Source organism: Rhinolophus ferrumequinum, chromosome 7 (genome assembly GCF_004115265.2).
Source record: "Rhinolophus ferrumequinum isolate MPI-CBG mRhiFer1 chromosome 7, mRhiFer1_v1.p, whole genome shotgun sequence".
Classification (NCBI taxonomy): domain Eukaryota; kingdom Metazoa; phylum Chordata; class Mammalia; order Chiroptera; family Rhinolophidae; genus Rhinolophus; species Rhinolophus ferrumequinum.
Window position 1 is genome coordinate 87,641,929 of NC_046290.1, and position 7,721 is coordinate 87,649,649.

Consider the following 7,721-nt stretch of genomic DNA (forward strand, 5'->3'; position numbering starts at 1 on the left):
TGCATTCTGACTTAGTTAAGCAGAGAGGAGGTGCTACCCATGATAGACACTCTATTACTATTTGTTAATTCATTTCAGTTCATTTTGATTTGTCATGATTACCTGGAAGATCGTTCAAGGACTGGGAGCTAGTTCTTATCAATACTGTTTTTATTATTGTCAATTAAAAAGACAAATCTATCCATTTTAGTGTCTAGGGGTATAATCTGACAAAACACTATACCTTACCTTTGGCTGAGGTGGGGAGTGCACTCACAATTTTTCTAATTACGAGGCATCTTCTTGTTCTACTAATTTCACAGCAAAAAGTTTTAAAAGCTTTTGAAAAGATCACATTTTGCTAACTTGAAATATGTGTGTATATTTTAGCATAAATATACGTGGCAGCTGCTAACATAATTGGATGGCTACGCCTTGCAAAAACTTGATTTCTTTTTAATCAAATTTTTAGAACCATACTGGGTTTCTTGCCAGTGCTGCAATAGTGAGCAATAAATACATCATTAGATCAATGATGGTCTGGTGATGGATTACTCAAAGGATAGTTCCAGCCAAGAAGAATAAGCCCAGAAGTCTCATTGTGCAAAGATTAATAAAATATTGTTTAAAACATAGATACTGAGTTACTATAACAGGGAGGAAAATACTGCAAAATAGAACAGAACAGCCATGGGTTTGTAATGTAGCAGAGTGATATTGATCATGGATTTTCCTAAGCACACCAGAGCAGCCGCAATATTATATATGCTTCTGATTAGACCCAGAGATGAGGGAAAAAAAAGTTATAAAAAAAGAAACCAACCAAAGGAAGGCTTACTGCTATAATAAATTATTTAAAGCAAGCAGGGCAAGCGGATTGTGAAGACAATATAAAACAGAATCAATGCCCCCAAGAAACCCCAAACCATCAGCACCTCTATAAATTTCTTACCACCCTGTCTGGCATTTTACTGGAGGTATTTCTTTCCCACCACTCTCCCCATCCCAGCCCACCCCTGACCTTTCACTTTTTGCCAGTTCTTTCCTCAGAGCTTAACATTTGTTTTTCTTCTGTAACCCAGGATGCTGTCTTCAGTTATATTTCTCAGCTTATATCAGAAGAGTGTCTGTAAGGCCACAGATGAATGCATCTGTCACTTCATTCATCTGGATCTTAAATTGCCCACAGAAAGATAAGCTGGGAATATCTAACGTGATACACTTATCAACATGACTTTAATATTATCCTTCTTTTTATTTTTTCTTAGTATTGTTATAGTCAAGTCCACAAAGTTAAAGCTAGCGTAAAACTTCTTTAGCTCAATGACTGGTCTATATTAGAAGATGTTACTGGACCCAAAAAACCAAAGTGAAGGTAGGAGTTTGAGGAGAATTGTGGAGGAGAAGTAGTCAAATGGTTAAAATTTCAGTACCAGGAGCTGTTAAAGAGGCAGATTGACTTGAAAAGTGAATTTTTTATAAGTAGATTTTGCCATGGGAATAAAGGCATGGAAAGAAGGGTCGACACTTGAAAAGAATTTGTCAAATTTTTTTTGCCAAAGGTATGCCATGGCAAAAAAAAAAAATGTTGCTTAGAAGCTTGTAATGATCTATGGCCCAGGTTTAAATAAAGTAGCATTCTACTATAGTTTTTTTTTTTTTAACTAGGTACAAATCAGTCCCACTGTATAATCAGGGGCTGTGATTATACCTTAGGCTTTAACAATTTTCTAGGTCCATCGAATCAAACACAAGCTGGGCAAATGTAATATAAGCAACTCTTATTTTGCCAGTGTAAAAACATTATTAGCAGCATGACTCAACCAGCAAATGGTACAGGTTTAAAACCTTAGTCCAAAAAATTCTACATATAGGCTTTACTGCCATCGTACTCTGTGACTTTTAGGAAATGATTTGCCACTGTGGATCAAGGCTGGCTGGTTAAGGTCTGGGTCATTGAACCAAGCATCATATATGGTGGTTAGCTTTATAAAGAAAACTGTTCCAAGGTCATGGTCAATATTAAAAAATTCAAAGAAAGGTTTAAAAAACCTATAGATGGTATGAATGACTAAACATAACTTTATCATCTCACTGCGATGTTAAGTAATAACAATTCAAAACACAAGGCCAACTTCTCAGTTATTGGTGTCATCTTTGAATGTGAAAGACAAGATCTAAATATTATTATGTTTTTGTGGCTACAGTTTGCTCATCTGTAACAAAGTGGGTAAAAAAAATCAGTAAAAAAAAATCATCGTACCAAAGGACTGTTAAGATAAGCAACCTATAAACATGCCTGCCTTTAACCTATTCGCTGCATTGACTGATTTCAAGTTTGTTTTCCAAAATGTGTCAAAAATCCACAGAAAATAATTACAGTACTTATATATTTAAGTAAATATAGTTAAGGTGCTACGTTTTATTAAAATAAATGATTGAAGTATAAAAATTGCCTATTGTTATTCATTCTTGAAAAACATAAAAATATAGAACAATGTACATCTGCTTTCCTAAACTTCCTTTCTGGAACACTGAGCTCATGGGATAAAGTCAAACGCCACAGTCAGCAACATGGAAATATCATTAGACTATAGGCGAACATTGCAGCGAAAATGTTAAAACAGAAATTGCTCCGTAAAAGTCCCTGTAATGATCCAGTGGCCTGGAACAATCCAAGTTCAGTGTCTCTGCCTATCCACGTCTTTTTGTCATCAGGGAAGTAAATATTCTGGGCACTGATAACGTCTGAGAAGTCATTTGGTGTTTTAGGTACTTGGATGGTAGAAAGAGGGAAGGGCAACAACTTCTGCTAGGCCCTTTCTCTTTTAAACCTTACCTAGGTGTGTTAAATTGAGAAGTATGCCAGTCTGAAATGGGAGAACAGAATCAAACTATACATCAGTGTCAAACTATAGTATCAAACTATACATAAAAAATGAATTAGCAATAATTAATAAATCAACATTCATACAGATTTAAAAGGACAGGTGGCAATCAATTCTCAACCCATCTCTCTGTGATGCTGAGAAAATCTGTGTATCCAATTAACTGGATAGCTCAAAATACTTCTAAGATGACTTTCTGAAAATAAGACTTCACAGGCGTCTGGGTGCGTGGCTTGGGACACTCCCTTGACCTAGAGGCAGACCAGCTACAGCTTCCCAAGAAGGTCCTTGACCTTGGATAAATCTGTACTAGCCCTGCTGAGATTCTAGCCCCCAAGCCTGGAACAGCTTTAAGGAGTCAAAGGTGGTTCCCAAGGAGAAATGCCCCACAATGTGAGTTAGGACTGGCAAAGTCACCCCACGGCACGCGAGGGACCCACTGGACTTGGAGAGGGAATGGAAGGAGTAAGACTAGGCCAGGGTCTTACATTACCTTGCTTCCCCTGACAGACTTCCTTAGATTGGGGCTAACTTGGAATAGGGGTAGCTGAGGCCTCCAAAAACACTTCTGAACGTAGGACAAAAGGTGCCGTATTTGAGGACAGAGAGTTAAAGCATTAACTATAAATTTTACAAGGCCAGTAAGTGCCATCCAGAAATGTCAGAACAATTAGTTGTTAAATCAACTTACAGCCTATAACTGTTCTTTTAAATGATGGACACCATTCAAGTGTTTCTCAAAATATGGCATCAAAATCACTTGGGGGTGCTTGTTAAAAATGCAGATTCTTAAGCTCCACCAAACTCAAATCCCAGACACTAGCGTTCAGCCCATGAACTGAATTTCTAAGGAGAAACCCAGTTGACTCAGATGATCTCTATCAAGGCAGGAGAACTATGTCTATGTGGTCCATCAGGAATTTAAAGACACTTACTGATTAGGGGTTTGCATATTTTCCGCAAAATATTTAAGTACCATAAAAATGAAAACAATATTTCTTGTGATGAGTTAATAAGAACCATTACAGTTTATTCTGCCCACATATAATAAACACCATTATTAAATTATGAGCACAAAATTATTGGGAAAAATATCAACTATGCTTCACAAAAATATTGCCTTTATTTTGTCACCAAAAGTAATTATGCCATTAAAGAAATTTATAGTTTTTTTAAGTATCAGTCATTTGGCTGCAGGAACTTATTAAGCTGTTAAATTCCTCCCATACATTTTAGTCATCAGAATTTTTGTGATAAAGGTTTTATATTATTTTTTTAAACTATAAATTGTGAATCATTGCAACTAGTGATTAGGCTGAATGTGAATTTATATCCAAGTTATAAATTCCTAAAAACATGTTTCATTAGACTTACTCAGGCAGTTTTAACTCTTCACAGATTAAATAGCCTCTTCAATAAAGCTTGCTTTACTTCTATTAAGGATTTTTTTGTATGTGTGTGCAAAACAATTCAGTTGTAATGCATTTTCTTAAGAAGCACAAGAAAACAGTTCCTGAAATACATGCTACTGCAAAGCAGTAAACCAGTGTTGCGTGATGTGACAAGCATCACATCTCTTTTCTAGAGGGATTTTTTTTCTCCTGTAAACTCCCCCTTCCCAAACCGTGGCTGTAATTATTTTACAATATGTTGTTTGCCATTTCTGAAGAGTCAAACACTCTTTTTCTCCCTCACCAAAATCACAAGTTCAGGCTGAACACTGAATGGAAATAGAACTTGAGAAGCAGGCTTTGTTTGTAGCATGTTGTTTCTACTAAGGATTGCCCCCCACCCACACTCCATGGTAGTGCTCCCACTGAAGTGTACATGTTATGTTTTAACAGATGGGCCGGCTGGCGGCTTCTGGGCTGTAAAACAGGAAAGCGGAATCTGCACCGAGTGGTATTGTACTGAATGCTCATAAAGTTCATGGACATACACTGACCCAGACAGACCAGGCAGATCCAGACATGCTTACACACACTCATCATACACCCCACAGATCAAAGGGGGTCCATCTCTCCACCCCGGGGAAGTTCAAGGTTGTTTTCCCTTCCATATAGTTCTACTTCATTCATCTATCAATTTTATACACAAGCACATATATATGTACACACATATATACATGCACACCTACATATACATATACATGCATGGATAGCTACATAACTCAACGTTTTTACATATTTTCCAAGATCCCAATATTCCCAAATTCTGTACCCAAGTCTCCATCTAGTCCTCTCAATAAGCTCTCATTCACATCAAATTAGAATTACAAAAAAAAAAAATATTGTATTCAATTCTATTTAGTCCACACATAATATAACATACATGTATGTAACTGCCCCAGAAAAACTAGCTGCTTTTACCCCTTATCATTAAGATTAAAAAAAAAAATCTATCCCAGACTGAGTCACAAATGAAGTGTCAGGTTTAACCTTAAATCCTATTGTCAGTTCATGTCACAACTTCATCACTTAAATACACAGGTGCTCAAGCAAACCCTAACCCACCAGCCAGGTGGTCTATTCCACGGTCTGGTCTTGGATTCTCCGCCACTCTGTGCACTGGGACAGACAGTAGCTCCCCCCTAACGACATCCTTCGGGCACACCTTGCTGGTGGTGTGGATGGAGGTCCGAACACCTCACGAAGGATGCGAATTCAAGTGCTAATACAAAGTAATGACTTTACAAAGTTTAATATCCGTGCTGTCAATGCCTTTCAATAATCGCAAAGCACTGAAACCCCTGCTACAGAACCTGGCTGTCACTTAAGTTCTCTGACCGCCGAAGACCCACCCGAACACCAAGACCGCTGGCTTGGGCCACAGATCAGACACCGACGCCGGTTATCGTGCTGCACCGCCCCCAGCGCGGGTTAATTTTTCAGGAGCCCGTCCCCTAGCCATCGAGGAACTGCTATCCCCACACTACTGGGCACAGAGGCCGCCCCCAGCGCGCTTGTCGCCTCCGCAGAGAGCCAGGGGACGCGTCCCTGGGCCCCACCTAAGGAAGGCAATTACAACACACCAAGTTCGTGTGAACGCAGAGCCGCGTCCCAGGCTGAGTTGCCGTGCTCTGAAACAAGAAGTTCGGGACTAGGGATTCTGGCGAGGAATAAACCCCTCCCAGCCCTGACCGCCCCACAGCGGCCACCCTCGTACGGACTGACCGACGCGCACCAGGACGCTTCCAGTCCCTCGGCTCGCCAAACAGCGCCGAGAGGAGCCGCTCGCCCTCCTCGCCGCCACTCACCCTCCTCGCCGAGTCCCGATCGCAAATCGATGTCTCTGCTGCGGGTCCTGAATCCCAAGTTGCCCCGAAACGGCGACTGCTCTTGCCCTAGCGAACCCGGGCACATTGGCTCAGGCAGGCACCTCAGAGGGAGCACAAGCCGGACAGTCGCCCGGGCTCAGCAACCGCCCGAAGCGCTCTGACAATTCAAGGACCTGCTCAGCGAATGAGGCAGACCGCCCTGCGGAGGAGACCCGGCTCCAGAGGGAGGCGGGGCCGGGCTGCGGGCGGGGCGGGGCCGGCCTCGGGCCAGCCCCGTGGGGCGGGGCGCCCATATCCGTGACAGGCGGAGTCCGCAGCCAATCGCGGGGGCGCCAGGGCCAGGGGCGGCGGTGGGCGGTGCCGAGCGCCAGGCTCTGCCTCGCCACCGCGGCCCAATCGCCGCAGCGGAGGGCTGGGTGGGAGACGCGCTGGCTGCGGTCAAGTTGGCTGTGGTGAGGCACCGGGTCTGCGAACCCGCGTGGTAGGGGCGGCTGCTGCGGGAGCCGGGCACCACGCGAGGGAAGTGGCGGGCCCGGAAGGTCCCTGGCTGAGAGGCCCGGAGCCGGCGCGGATCTGTGCGCTGTGGAGCGAGAAGCCCCACCGCAGCGGGGGCCGAGACCGAGGAGACAACGCCCACACCTGGCGCCGCAGGAGGCGCGGAACTTGGCTGTCTCGTTGGAGCCTCAGCAGTTGGGAGAAACCGACACCCAAAGACGGCGAGCCCCGGGCCGGATCACCCAGCCACCGGCGAAGACCGAGGCCCGGAAACTGGGAGCTCCGGGCCCCCTGGAAAAGGTTTTCATTGCGGCCTGGTGGTTATCCCCAAAACAAAACTCCGACTCCGCAAACCTCCGGGAAAGTTCGTTACTCGTCCCCTCCTCACCCCTGCCCTCCACGCCACCGGCAGCGGGAACCTTACCGGGCGCCCAGGTTCCCTGCTCGACCCGAGGTGCCCCGGGCACTTTCGTCCCCAAGGCGAAAGTGAGTCTTGGGCACTCGACGGCACCGGAACCCGCGAGACCCTCCTTCCGGTCGGGGTGCCCTGCGGGGTGGCGTGTTCAGCGGTGGTTCCTGCTGCTGTCCCTTGGGGCCGTCAGAAGGGCAGAACCGTTCATCTTCGAAGGCAGGAAGGTCTCAGCTCCACATCTGTCCCACTCCGCATGATCTCGTCCCCTTCCCCTTCGATAGTCGCTGGACCCAGCTCGGAGACCTCCGTGGGGACGGGCACGGGGGGAGCCCGAACTCACTGAGCCAGTTGCGACTAAGTAGCCCCTGAGGAAGGCTTTGTGGGCACTGCCCTTCAGGCTGGACTGCCGGTTTTTAAGCCCTTATCTTGGCTGCAGCACACACACGGAGCTGTGGTTTGGGGTGTTGCGCTCCAGGCTGAGGCCTAGACTGTTTGCAAGACTTGAACTGCAAGCTGTGGGTGCGTAGCAGCCTCTGTGCCTGGAACTGCACCTCCATAGGTAGGCACCCAACCCATGCTAGTACAATGAAGGTATGCATGGCAGTAAAGGAGCCCCGCTTCCTGGTGCTCTGACACCTTCACCGCTGACCATTGCGCCTTACGATCGCAG

The 7,721-nt window shown here is 45.0% G+C and overlaps 1 protein-coding gene across 2 annotated transcripts in view; it reads right to left on the bottom strand.

Moving 5' to 3' along the window:
• The window catches only part of MARCHF3 (membrane associated ring-CH-type finger 3), a 142,971-nt gene extending 135,798 nt beyond the window's left edge, over positions 1–7,173 (bottom strand). Inside the window, exon 1 of one of the 2 annotated variants that reach the window (XM_033110782.1) lies at positions 7,064–7,173. The gene's annotated coding sequence lies outside the window, so the exon portion shown is untranslated. Of the gene's footprint in view, positions 1–6,123; positions 6,382–7,063 lie in introns of those variants that run through there. The other variant, XM_033110780.1, reaches the window with a different exon arrangement.
• Positions 7,174–7,721: the final 548 nt, after the last annotated feature.